General features: G+C 43.4%; 1 protein-coding gene across 1 annotated transcript in view; it reads left to right on the top strand.

The window, feature by feature from the left end:
• Positions 1-14634, top strand: part of LOC119650022 (tyrosine-protein kinase Src64B) — a 240791-nt gene that overhangs the window by 81988 nt on the left and 144169 nt on the right. The window contains exon 2 of the mRNA XM_038052498.1: positions 1428-1463. The gene's annotated coding sequence lies outside the window, so the exon portion shown is untranslated. The remainder of the gene's footprint in view (positions 1-1427; positions 1464-14634) is intronic.

Genomic DNA, 14634 nt, shown 5'->3' with positions numbered 1-14634 from the left:
AATTTTTATTGAAAACGTGGGTTTCCTGGAAATAGGAAATGTAAAGTGTTATATCTCGACTATATTTCGAGTAAGATACTATTCAGATATTGTAGTTCGATATGTTATCTGTACATCACGTAGGAGCGAAAACTGCTATCGATTGTCTGCTTCAAATGATGCCCTCGTATTCACTAGAAGTGGTTGCACTTATAGAGCCAATGGAGTTTGTAGAATTTCAAGTACTTCCTCCAAAGGCTTCAAGGGCTTTAACCAACGCGCTCAGTAGTTTTAAATCTGAATTTCTGAACTTATACAATACATATCAGATAATCAATACGTTAAATCAGAATAAAATTCCTGTCCTTACCAACAAAGCCTTTCTCCTGGAAAAGAAAAAAGTAGAGATTCTACCACAGTGCCTGAAAGTCACGTAGGTAAACGACCTTGCACTCCGTGAATAGAATTGAAAGCACATCAATGATAAAATTTTGTCGCTACCGCACGTTTCAAAATGTATCTTTTAGCGTCACCTCCCTGTCATTCTTTCATGCTTCCTACTTAAAATCGTAAGAAGAAAGCCGAGAAACGATGGTTTATGGTTTATGACAAATGACGAGCTGGTGTTAAGAAATTTTATAGAAAGATTCATATCTAAATGTCTTTCAGAAAACTTTGGATCTTGTATCTTGTAACGTGCAGTATGAATTATGTATTCCGTTATTGGTATTGATAACTTATTGCCTGTAAGGCTTTTTTTTAAGACAGAATGCTTCGGAATTTGTTAACAGATTCATGATAAGATAATAATTTTGAATGACTATTATGTCAGTGACGTCGTTCAGGTATGTGAGTGAATTTCTAAGGCGCGTTTTACTTTCTTATGATTCGAATGAAATACGACATTGTGCTTTCACGCTTGAAGGATTTATGTTTATCAGGGTGCTTTATGACTTCCCTCTCAAACAAAAAAGCTTTTCTAATTCCTTGACTGTCACTTGTAAATAAAATGTTTGTACAACAGGGAGGTCGATTTTTTTACGAATCTGTGGCCCTCTATTGTTCTGAGTGCTAGCTGACTATAAAAGACAATGAACGGCGCCTTGTGGTAATAGAGAGGTGGCATAACAGGTCATGATCACACCAAAAATACCGACATCCGTGATCGATATCGATTTGCGCCGGTCATGGGAGAATCGCGAAGAAAGCGTCTTCGATGGTATGGACATGTAATTCGCGCTGACAAGGACTCAGTTGCTAAGGTTGTTTTAGACATCAAAGTCGATGGGCAGCGAACCGACCGACCGAACCAATGATGTCTAGATGGTGATTTGAGAACCTCTCGACTGGAATTTGGCAGACATTTTGACATTAAAAAGAAATATATAAATTTCATTTCTTTATAAATTTTATCAAATTAATAGAACCATTTTCGTTATTATTTTCAGATATTCCTCGACTTCCAGAAATGCTGCTACATTAAGGTAAAATATCTGAAATTACGTTTATATATATTGCGAAGGGGACTGATGTCCAGACAGCCGGTACCTTTATTGAAAAGAGGGACTGATCGTAATTCTCTCGAACCCCTTAGTCACAGTACATCCATTAGGTAGTATCCACACTCCACAATGCACCAGACTTGTAAATTTATTATTATCCGTATACATCATAGGCTCTTAACGTTTAGCAGTTTCTACATGTGCTTTAATGCCTATAATGTGTACAGATAAGCTTCCATCATAAATTAATAAGTGTCGTCCATTGTGTGTGGATGCTACCTATAGCACCTAGGTCCGGTTCATTTAATGTGGCTACTATTTACTAGATGAACTGTGTCCCTAGTATCGAAAGAAACCTTGAGCGAGAAAGAAGTACACATGTCCATGGAGCAAAGAATTGTTATTAAGTTTTCGGCCAAGGAGGTACTGAACTCAATCGCAATTTTGAAGCGATTGTTGACAAAGTTCGGCGAAAATACCCTTTCAAGGACCCGAGTCTTTGTGGGGGGGATAAGGAATTCTCTCGATCGCCGTCCAATGTTACCCAGGCGATCAGCAAGTTCATAAAGCAAAATGGACGAACATATCCCTATTTCAAATCGTTGAGGAAGTTAACATACCATCATCATCATCATCAACGGTGCAAAAACCGGTATCCGGTCTAGGCTTGCCTTAATAAGGAACTCCAGACGTCGTGGTTTTGCACCGAGGTCCACCAATTCGATATCCCTAAAAGCTGTCTGGCTGACCTACGTCATCGCTCCATCTCAGGCAGGGTCTGTCTCGTCATCTGTTTCTACTATAGATATTGCCCTTATAAACTTTCCGTACTGGATCATCCTCATCCATACGGATTAAGTGACCCGCCCACCGTAACCTATTGAGCCAGATTTTATCCACAACCTGACGGTCGTTATGAAGGCTACGAAATCCTCCATTCTCATGAAAGGGGCCAAAATTTTTTCGGAGGATTCTTCTCTCGAACGCGGCCAACAGTTCGCAATTTTTCTTGCTAAGAACCCAAGTCACCGAGGAGTACATGAGGACTGCCAAGAGCATTGTCTTATACAGTAAGAGCTTTGACCCTATGGCGAGACGTTTCAAGCGCAACAGTTTTTGTCTCTAGATCTGGATGAAGGCGGGGCGTTCTTCCCATGATATCGACATCGTCAACATAGGCCAGTAGTTGGCTGGACTCAAAGAGGATTGTATCCCTTGCATTTACCTCAGTATCACGAATCACTTTTCCAGGGCCAGGTTAAAGAGGACGTATGATAGGGCATCTCCTTGTCTTACACCGTTGTTGATGTCGAATGGTCTCGAGAGTGATTCTGTTGCTTTTATCTGGCCTCCCACACTGGTCAGGGTCAGGCTAATCAGTCTTATCAACTTTGTCGGGATACCGAATTCTCTCATGGCCGTGCGAAGTTTCACCCTGCCCATGCTCTCCCAGGCGGTCTTAAAGTCGATTGAAAGATGGTGGAACTGATGTCCAAATTTCAACAGTTTTTTCATTGCTTCCCGTAGAGACAAAATCTAATCTTTTGTTGATTTGCCTGGAATGAAGCCTCTTTGATATAAGCCGATGATGTTCTGGGCGCATGGAACTACCCGACCTTGCAAGATAGCGGACAATATCTTTATAGATGGCACTCAGCAACGTGATACCTATATAATTGCTACACTGCGTGATATCTCCCTTTGAATCAAATTTCAGTCTTTGTCTTGAGCATCGAGGTGTATAAGGCTTGATCCTGCTGACTGGTGACGCCTGGTGTGATTGCTGCCTGTACCTTTCTAGTTCACAGACCTGTTGATTCTTCCAGGCTTCCCTTTCCACATGTGAAGTCTCCTCCGCTCATGTCCCCGTCATTCGAGTATGCAACATTGCTCGGTATACTAGTTTACATTCATCGTCGAACCAGTCGTTCCGACCCCTTTTGCAGCTGGGACCAAGTATGTATGTAACCGTATTTATGAAAACGTTATTCAGGTGATTGTGAATATCATTTATTGAGGCTTCATCTCCAAGATGTCCATTGACCTCGGTTATTGCGGCATCCATTTCCCCCTTCTAGAAGTTACGGAGGGCTGTGTTGTTGATGGCTTCAGTGTTAACCCTCACCTGATTGTCAGAGGGGATGGATCGTTGCGCCAACGATTATTATTGTATGTTCTGACATTCATCAACACATGGTCAATGTGGATCAAAGTGGTGCCATCTGGAGAAGTCCACGTTTGTTTGTGGAGCGCTTTTCGCGCAAACCAGGTAATTCCAACAACTATTTTGTGATCACATGGTTTGCTGGATGGCCACTAGAATATATGGTGTAGTGATTGTTCCCCAGGACCCCGGTCCCTGTTCAACGCAGGGTATCGGCTAGCTGCTTGGCAGCCCCATTTCTGTACAGGGCACATTCCATGAGAAAATGCGCAAATTGTTATTCCGTTTTCGTTGCCGGGTTCGTCGTTGTGTTGCCAATCCAATCCGAGGCTCCTTTTGTGATTTCGTAACACTTGCTTTAATCCTTCTTCTTCTGCAGCTTTTCGTTAAGAATGAACTCCCAACGATCACCACGTGGCGGTGGAGATAGGGTTTGGTAGTAGAGTTGTTAGTGTTGGTTCAACGGGCCTTTCCCTGGTTTTATGCTCCATTGTGGGCACCAATTCACGTTTCGCCCTGGGACCTGTACTATCCTTTGACCACCGCACATCGATAGATTTGCGTTAATAATAAAATCACAGAATGACTCATCTCTTTCGTTGATTTTTGAACTGCCCCAAAGCATATGTCTTACATTGGTGTCACAGCCTATCAACAGGTTGGCCTTCTTTGCTGTTATGGTGGACGTCAAATGATGCAGTTCTTCTGCAGGAACTGATCGGTAGTGAGCTATGTTAGTTGAGGAAATATACATGTTCCCCGCTCACACCTGCTTGACCATGACTAGGTCGCAGGAACTCAGCTCCGGACATTAAAAAACGTTATTCCTGTGGAATAAATTACAATATTTGCTTTGGAGCCTTTTGATGATTCGTCTCCATTCCAACGCTCCTCTATTAGTGCGACGTCGATGTCTTCCTCTAGGAGGAAGAACACAAGATTAGCTGCGGCTGACTTCGAGTGTTGCAGATTTATCTGTGCTACAGTCAGCATGAACTGTTTACGTAGTGAGTCCGTCAGTCCCCTTCGGACCGTCAGTCCCCGTCGGACCGTCGATCCTCAGCTCCCCCCACAGTTCATTCGCGTCGATTGGATCCAGGTCATCGTACGATTTCACGCAGCGGAAAACTTTCACATTTGCGTTCCTGACAACGAACCGCACCTTGTAGTCTACCTTTTCCGGTGCCTCCAAGTACTCTTTGTTTATATGGAACAGAAAAGGTTGGCTACCTAGGGTTTTGAATGCGCAGGGATTAGACGAACTTATCCTTATCCATGTGGATCTACAGCAATCAGATGCGAGCGATCGTTCTTCTGGTGATCTCATCGTAGGGGATTACTTTAAGCTTTACGCCCCCCAAGGCTACTGATTTTAGCAATGTGCAAATCGGGAAAGTCCCTGGAAAATTTACCCCCGCACGGATCACCTAAGAGGAATCGAAGCAGGGGATGGATCCCGTTTATTCGGCAGCCTGGCCTAACCACTGGTCCACACCACCGGCGTTAATTTGCCGCTAGGGGAATTAACAGCCACCAGCGCTACACGTAAGTGACTCCTGGCCACGTCGCTGAAGGATTTCGCAGTTCGTAACTCGTCAGTTTCTTGTTGCGTACTATTTGCAGAGGTTATTTAGTGCCCAAACCCTTGAACATACTGCTCCGCTTATTTGTTTTTTCGACCTCGTCTTGAGATGGATTGCGTTTGAGAGCAATGGGTTTCGCCTTCTGCTCGCCTCCCAGGAGTTTGCTGTTATATTCTCCTTCGCCTGATATTTAACCAGATCTTTTATATCTCGTCGGGAGTTCCGTCTTTCTTATTTTTTGTGGTCTTGCTCTTGCCTCGATGGCCGACATTCTAATCAGCCCTTGTTCTCAACGGGCTTCCGACGTCACCGGTTTCAGGTTAGGAGTACTGTAGCTGGTACTCGCTACATTAAGCTCGACGTCAGTGGATTTCAAGTTTCAGCACTGTGGTACTTCGTCTGTGGTACTGGCAGCGACTGTATTGTCCTCAATGGCTACTTTCTCCTGGCTACATATCAGCGATGGTGCGCACGGCATCTTCCTCTTCTTCTTCTATCCTTCTATCACTTGCTTTGTGTGGTTTTTATATGAATCAATGGCTTGGTGCCACGAGTATTCCGGGAAGAATGTTCAGCCTGATTAGTTTAGGCGTCAGGATAAGGGTCTTATTTAAAATTGAATGTCCTCAAGATATTCAGAGTTCGCATACTAAAGGCCAAGCTCCCCATAGGCCACGTGGCATATGTTGTTCCACCTTCGTTTAGGGTTCTGTGAACACCTTCGTCAGTGCAAGGAGGATGATCCCCGCGCTGTTGTTTCGGCTTAATCACCTCCCTACCGGTTTCCCCTAATACATAACCAGCAAGAAAACGGATCCTGTTCAATTGGATGAGCCTACTCCCAGCCCGGCCCTTCACACTCTTACCCCATTCGAAGACGGTCTCCAGCGACCATCGCGAGGTGGTTGTGTGAGCACCCGTCGAATTATGCAACCTTAACCTGAAGCATAATCAGACCAGGCCCCGCAAATGTTGACAGGTTTGCGGCTTTCACCACCTCGTCATTGGATGTACATTGCTCAAGCAATGTCAACCAAAAAGTGAAAGAAATCAACCCCGGCTTCTCTCTCCCTGCTCTGTGGAACCATTAGCTATTACATCCCAGGCCCAAGTTAGCTTAATTTAGTTAGGCAAAACGGCAAGACATAAAGACAATGACATACCATGTTAATAACTTGGAAGGGAAAGGAATCGTATTCATGTCTTCTTGACCTCTTTCGTTTTTCGCAGTTTACTCTGGATCATTACGATGATGGAGTTGATCGCATCCCAGTCCTCCTGATATGCTAACATCCTTCGCTCCAGATTGCCTGTTAGTCGCAGCTCCGCTAGAATTTCCTTCTGCTCTCACATATCAGTATTAGCATTAGCTTCCCTTTCGGCCTTCATAGTTTTCGCAACTCCTTCAGTAATCAGTTTTAGTTTGGTCTCTACCTTTAATGCATGCAGTCTCCTTTATGTTGGTCCTGATATATTACCTGCAGTGCGTGTCAGCAGTTTCACTCTTTTTCTTCCTAGCAATTCACCTACTATGGGCCTAAGCCATTCTGTCGTGTCCTTCATCGCCCATCGCGCCCTATCAGAAAGCGTATGCTACATAATATGCTTAACTACCTTAACACAGTTGATGCCGAGCCTTCTAACTAGCTTTTGATATAATGAAGACTTCCTTTCTTGGGATTTGCCGAAGAAGACTAAGGACTCTTCTGAATCTTGGGGGATATTTTCGGTTCAAATTATCTTTGAGATTTCGTAGTTACCATTTGACACCTCTGAGGTATGTTTTCTAATTAAATATCAAATATCTGTGTCAGTTGTAGTCTTTGTCGTATGCCAATGTAGAGCTTGTTGCCGCTGCCAGGCTTCGTAACTTCTCCCTCTTTGGGGGTTGTTTTCTAGTTACCTTATTCTGGTATTACCGTGATGCGGCTTCACCTGATGCACTTATTTGCATGTGGTATGGGGTCTCGTTTGTTTAACGTTTTCTTTTATTTATCGGTGTATTGATTTGAATCCCAGGAGTATAGGAATATGTAGCTCCCAATAGTACAGTAAGGTCAAAGTTACTGGCTGGGGCCAGCAGAAGTCAGTAAGGCTCCGTCCGAATACAGCCAGTTACTCTCGAATGCAAACTGTCAAATGGATTTGGGAGAGGTATTTGTTAACTTCCTAATCTAGATCCAGCCCTTCTGTTAGGGGTCGCATCATATAGGATGTGACTTAGGAGGCGTTAAGGATGTCAGTAGACCTTCCGCTCGTGGGGAGATATATTCCTTCTAGTCTACAATGGACTACAGTCCATTTTTGATCTCACACAAAGATTTGCTACCCTGCAGCTCCTAAGGTAGCTCCACTTAACTCAGGCATTTCCCCCAGTTTAGGGTTTGCCACTTCCACTAAACAACGATTCATTTGTTTCGGAATTGCAGCGAAGTGGCTTATTCCGTTCCCAAACCTGCAGGAAACGTTAACCTCAACTGATAAGTAAAGAGAAGCGGATTTACCTTACGTATCTAAATAGTCTAATTAGGTTACACGACTGTTCCGGATGCTCACCCTAGTTGTTAAGATTTTGCTGTTGGAGTGCTTTCTCCGCTTCGAACGAGTAGAGGTTTACCTATGGCGAAATATCAGATATTTTTAGTCAACTACGGGGAAGCAGTGGTCAGAAGCAGTTAACAATAAGAGATATACCTATTTTGAACTAGTTCAGAACAAGCTATTACGGAGAAACTTAGTAGGCGAACTGTGTCATATTTGGCATTCAGTATAAGGTAACACTCACATGGAAGGAATAATGAAAAGGTAATCAGCCGCTTTGAGTTTCCTTTGTGAAGTCCTTTTCAAGGCTCATTGAAAATCAAGCTTACTCAGCTCATCTTTTGCCTTTTTGCCTTAGCTTGCTGCTTCTCGCTAATTTGAGTATCCTGTCTATGCACAAACCGTGAATGCTTGTCATCCTTCGTCTCATGTTTTTGAAGAGAAGTTGTTCTTGCAATTCAGTTTAAATATAATCAAAATGCCGAAGGTATTGTTCAAAACTCATGTGAAATGTATCTGACAAGCGGAAGGATAATAAAGAAATCTAGTACGTCTGTTGTCGCATCGCCTCCAGGAGGATAAATGTTATTGCAAATTTGTGAAAGAGATTATTCATAAGTCAACAAAGGAGCAAGGCTACACGTGTCCTGTAGCTTTTTATGAATAAATTTCCGAAGATAAAGATGCATGGCTGCGTTGAAAGATAAACACATTCTGAAAGGTGCAGTAACTAAGGTCATAGACTTGCACTTATCTAGACGTTGATGAGCACTTGCAACAGCTGTGTCTTCTTATTCGATTCAAACGTTCAATGTTTACATCCCTCAAGATGTCTCCGTTTCAGATCTCCTACAGTTACTTGTAACTCCTGCTCGGAGGCTTTACCTTGAAGCAACAAAAAATTAACAAAAGATAATTTCTCCTTCTCATATGTGAAGTAGGAGATAACTGCATAGTGTACGCACCACAGGGAGAAACTAATTGCAAAGTACTCAAGATAAAAGTGAACACCTTTCTCCATACTTGAAAATTCACATAGAAAATAAGAAACAGTTGATGAGCATGGGGGCAGAAGGAGCACAGAGACAGCCTTATTTCTGTGGAGGACGTTCCGGTGTTTTCTGGTGAAATCGTATAGCGTGGAGCTATGAACTCTTCACGAACACCTTGCATAGATGCCAGAGGTTATTTTGATAGGACAACATGAAAACAAACTCATCCCAGCGTTAATTCATCCGTACCTGCGGTAATGGGGAATCCTCTTCTGTAGAAATGGTTGACATGGAGACAAGGAGCTCGAATAGCATGGAATATGCATATTCTCTGAGGATGATATAGTAGCATCGGGGATAACGGCGGTAACAACGTTGGCGAGGGTTTATTTCCGTTTTTGCCTCGCTCCAGGACGACGTAGTTTGGTAAAAATGTTAAACCTTTTATCCAGTTAGGTGTGGTTGCCTCGATGCAGCCCATCCAAGTATGTTCAAAGGCTCGAATCGGTGAATTTAACCCTGTTTAGTGGGGAGTGTTGAAAAATTAAGGGAGTTGTGACTTATTTTCCATTTAACCCAGTTTTTCATTTTATTAAAATTCATTAATTGCCTTTTCCGCTTTCAAAATTGGCTTTTTAATAACGTCCCGGAATTGGACCATCTATTTCAGCAAAAAATCTCCCATATAGGGCAATAATGCAGCTGCAAGGCTAAACACTCCACAGGGTTAAATTTAAAGTTGCCTCTTCTCTCAGTGACACTCCTTTTTTCCTCGTCATCATATTCCCAACTAAATAGACAACATGGCAAGTGAGTTGCTAGGTGCAGTTCAGTGCCAGGATGTCGTCAGCGCTCCTAGTAACGAAGCTCTTTGTTTTCCTTTGTGATCAATTTCAGAAAAGCAAACTTTATGGTCGCCATCGGAATCCCAGGGCTTATTTTCCTGCAAGCGAGACTATGGGAAAATGTAAATAGAAGAAGAGAAAAAAAATCCATAACATGCACAGAGCATACGATTCCGTACCAGCTTTCTGGGCTTTTCTCGACGACTGTGGAGACTGTGTAAAATATCTCTGGGAAAATATTGAGAACAGAAAACTAGCACAGTTTCAGGAATACAACAGCAGAGTGGGTCCAAATTGTAATTATTTTAATGATGAATTTCAGATTTTTTTTTTCCTTAATTGAAGCAGCAAAATTAATGCATTTTCGAAGGAAAGGTTCCTTCAAGGATTTGCTTAATGAAGCATGAATTTGAAAGTACCTAGCAATTAAGTTGCGCTTCGGATAAATTCCACGAGGATGCAAGCGTTGTTCGCTTTAAGGCGAAATTATGCTGCAAAACCAAGGGAAAGAACAATCGCTTCATTAGGGTAAATAGAGTAAGTGATGTACGATTCACGTTTGATACTCATGTGAGGTATCTCCACCGTTTTTTTGAGTAATCGGCACACGGTTAGGAGAGCAATTTTACATCGGACTGCTCGCTCATGATTTCGGGTATCAATTATAGTTAGTCTGAAAGTTCCATAAAGGCCCCTTTGTTAAATCCCTGCCCCTAAAACCTATAATATCTTGAGAACCTGCTCATAGTAATCATGTAGTCATGGACCTTGATATTGACCTCCAAAATAGATCGATGCAACAAGCACTACCAACAAATCTGGCTACTTCGCTCAACACCTGTTTATTTATGTGATTGGGCTAGTGGAACTTCATTGGAGTTCCACTTGCTCAGTTGAAAATGTCCTACTGGAAGTATGTGGTCGATGTCATGAACCATGTGTGTCGCCTGCTTGTTAGTATTGAGACGACAAGGCGCACTGCTCAGGTCTACTATGTGCCAGGTACTTTCGCCAAATAATGCACTGATACTCGCGATAACTTGTCAATTCTGCCGAAACGCCTTTTCGATGTTTGCCGGAGAAGCCAATCAGAACTGTTCGATTCGGAAGAGAATATAGCGTAGAGGAGGTTGGTTGATCCGCTCAGCTGCAAATAATTAAATGAATTACTGTTGGACCGAAGCTATGAAGACAACTCGGAACTCCCTTATTCTTTCATGAAAGCTACCTACTTCTACGGGATATCGGCATACCAATCGCCGTCAAAGACTTTGAAATTGTCATAAGGTTGTTCACCTGGGCGACATAAATACCATCCTTAGTACATAAATCGTCGTCGGTAAGGATGTGAGCGCAGTGATATTCTTCCTCTTAAATGGCAACATCAGGAAGCTCCTTTTTTAATTAAAATCATTGTTCAAGTCAGCCAAGCGTAACTCCTCGTCTTTCAAGTAAACAGTGATCCACTCTATAAATGATCGCCAGGCCTCCAGCTTCACGATGAGACCCCAAATATGTGCCTCGAGAAAGCGTCCGACAGCTTCTGATCCTCCGAGTGTTGGCTATACCAACTGTAATCCACGAAGATGCTCCTTCTTCGATTGAAAGATTTGCACTGCCGGAGTAATTGCCACCAGGACCTCTATCTCCAGATCACGCTAGTCATTTTGAACGAGTGAATAGAATGTACCGTTCCGATTCAAGTTCTCCGTACTTAGAGTGGTCGTGCCAATTGTGCAATGATGAAATTCGCCGCTGATTCATAATCACAAAATGCTCGGACCAAATGTCGCTGGCCCGACTTGCCAATAGTGTAGGTTCCTGCCGTCAAAAAAAGACAATTACGTCCCAATAAGAGAGGTAGATATGTTTCTCATGACAGGATTCGTGGAAACGCGTTCCAGCCGAAAGGGGATGAGGGTCTCTGCACTAAAGCCTGTTGTTGCATTAGATGCAGAATGCGGAACAATACCGTATCGTGTCGCTTCCCGCACTACCTGCAGTCACCTGAGAAACACTTTTTAGACGTACACCTTAAGGCAGTTGAGAAAGAAGTTTGAGACTCAGAGCATCGCAAACCTTGGTGCCACTGCCGTTGATAACGACTTAATTTGTGACGATGAAAGACGCAGGAAACGGGGCCCCTTGTACCAAAGTAAATCGCTTCAATATATGCTCCAACTACGGTATACCAGTAGAAGTTCGTGTTCGTTACTGCAAAGAGCGCTGCCTACTTGCTTCGAAAACCTGGCCGTTTATGAATTCAGGCAATCATGAATCGAAATTTTGAAGCAGCACGTAATTGAAGCCTGCATCGCATCAACCACAGCCAATAATTCCGTGGACGACTCCTTCTTCACAACCTCGATGTTGAGAAATCACGCAATATGAATTTGTGTCAGTTGTCTTCGGCTGTCATACCTATAATTTCAGGCGTTCTATACATTTTGGCAAACTCCAATGTAGTCGTCGCCATGCAGAAGTATGCCATCGACATTGATAACTTGACGTAGTTTGCCGAATTTATACGCCTCTAAAATATCCTTATTATGTTCGAAAAGGATAAATGTGTCTATACAATTTTGAAAGGCCCTGTAAAAAGGAGGTATTGCCAATGGATCCGATGGCTCCGAACGAGGATGAGCGCGACGTGCTGGAACTTCATTATAGTGAAGAAAAACAAGAAGTCCTCCATTGAGTTGGTAGTGAGACAGAGGCTGCCACAAATAGCAAGAATTTCGCTAGCATATATCGCATCAAAAAGTAGGTTGCAAAAGCTCCTAAGTCTCTCGACAGTCCCATGGGGGACGATAACCTTAGGCTTCTCATCCAGCATGATGAACAGCCAAGAAGGAAGAAAATAAAAAAAAAGGCATCCGTCTGGAGTACTACAATTGGAGGGGAATTTTAGTGCTTCCTGCTCTCGCGAAGATACTAGCTAAAATCATCCTAGAACACAGAATACTTCGAAAGCTTGGTGGAAACAGAGCAGGTTGCGTTCCGCTCAGGATCCTCCTCCATTTACCAATTCAACAACCTTCGGATTGTTTTGGAACTGTGTGCGTTGCTTGGATCTTCACGTCACTTTATCGCTGTGAACAGTACCTGAGTCAAATCAGGGTAATACTCTCGGGCGAGCGCAATGCTGACCACATTGTCTCCTACAGCGTGCTGTAGTGTATCGCTACGGTCTTGAATGAAGTGCTCTAACACACTTTAAGGCCTTGATCCAATATGGATTGTTGCGCCAACGATTATTATTATTATTATCTAGATCCAGAGACTTCTGGAAGGTAATCACTTACTCTAAATCTGAAGGCACACAGAGAACTCAACAAGCTCTTAAGGTATGGTACCAATGAAGTGATAGGAAACTCTATTCTACGGAATGCGATGGGACAATGATACATAGGAACATCTGCTTCCAGCAAAAGGTGTTTCACCTAAAGTTTGAAAAACGGAGCCAAGTGCACGTGGAGCCTAGCCAGGTGTGGTTGGGTTGGGTTTCAACTGACCGACACCGTACGAGCAATCAGATGGACTAATTCGCGATCAGCAGTAGATTTAGGAGTTGACTTTTGAATGTGCGTAACAAAGGAGGCGTTGGCATTGACTTTGAAACTGTTCGTAATATGATGGTCGCTTACGTTCTCTTGCGTATTGCGTCGACCGCGTCCTGATAGGGCATTAAGATCTGGTTGACTGCAGAATCGTGCGGAAGGATCGATGAACGAAAGGAGTTGAAGGCTCTATTGACCGCTGCGAGTGATGACGGGCGTGATGCGCTCGAACTTCTATATCGAGCGAGATCCCAATATCGAGAAAGAATTTACTATGGTGCTGATCAGGAAAGCGGAAGATGCAGCAGAATGCAATGATTTCAGAGCGTTGTGAAAGACGTTAAGCTTCGATTGCTCATCTACGATAACGAACAACTGAAGACGTGGATAGAGCACTTCATCAAAGTTATTTCTCGTTGTACTTGTAGTTACTGCAGATGCAGCAACTTCCACTCGTACCGAAATCTTGGGAATCTCAGAGGATGGAAGAAGGGGATGATCGTCAGGATTCCAAAGAAGGGCACCCGTTTTGAGTGTGACAATTGGAGGGATATCTGCGTGCTCCCTGCTGTCGAAAAGAAACTAGCTGAAATAATCCTGGGACGTATCAAAGAACATCTTGAAAGTTTGATCGACAGAGAGCAAGTTGGCTTCCGCTTCGGATCCTCCTGCATCGACCACATTAATACCCTACGGATCACTTTGGAACAGTACTTGAAATTTTCGATTTCGAAAAAGCTTTCGATAGCGTGAACAGGGAGTGTATCTGAAGTGCTCTATGTAGGATGGGCATTCCGGATAAACTAACAGCTATTATCAGAGCGACATATGATGGTGCAAAATGCTATATGCTGCACAGAGGTTAAATCTCGGCAGATTTTGTGGTTCAAAACAGAGTCCACCAGGATTGCATCCTGGCACCGATATAATTTCTTCCTGGTATCTGACGTTCTTCATGCTGCCTCGTCCGGAGGTCGTGGGGGGCGATTATGCTGATCACATCTGCTTCCGCTCTCACCAGGCCATGGACCCTTGAAAAATGGCTCTGGATTTGGAAAGAGAGGCAAGTAGAGTTGGGCTGAAGATAAACACCAACAAAACCAAGATTCTCAGTCTGGTGGGTCATTGCACTCTCCCTATCTGCATTAATGGGCAGAAGATCGAAGATGTCAATCAATTTGTATATTCAAGAAACGTGGTTTCTGCCGACGATGGCACCGAACTGGATGTTGGCCGACCAATAAGCAGCACTAGATCCGTTTTCGGTAAGCTCGTTTACGTTATATCATCGGTGCTGCTGCTCCAGAGATAAGCGAATTCATCCCGATCATCAACGCAGTCACAGGGAGAAAAGGGTTTGACAGCCTCCTCATAGTATTCCTCATCGCTGCTCGTACAGAGCTCTTCTGTTTCCACTCGTCAATAAATCTTTGCAAATCGCGAACTCTTAGTCGCGTTCGAGAGGAAG

Source organism: Hermetia illucens, chromosome 2 (genome assembly GCF_905115235.1).
Source record: "Hermetia illucens chromosome 2, iHerIll2.2.curated.20191125, whole genome shotgun sequence".
Lineage (NCBI taxonomy): Eukaryota > Metazoa > Arthropoda > Insecta > Diptera > Stratiomyidae > Hermetia > Hermetia illucens.
This window is presented reverse-complemented; position numbering and strand designations above follow the sequence as displayed.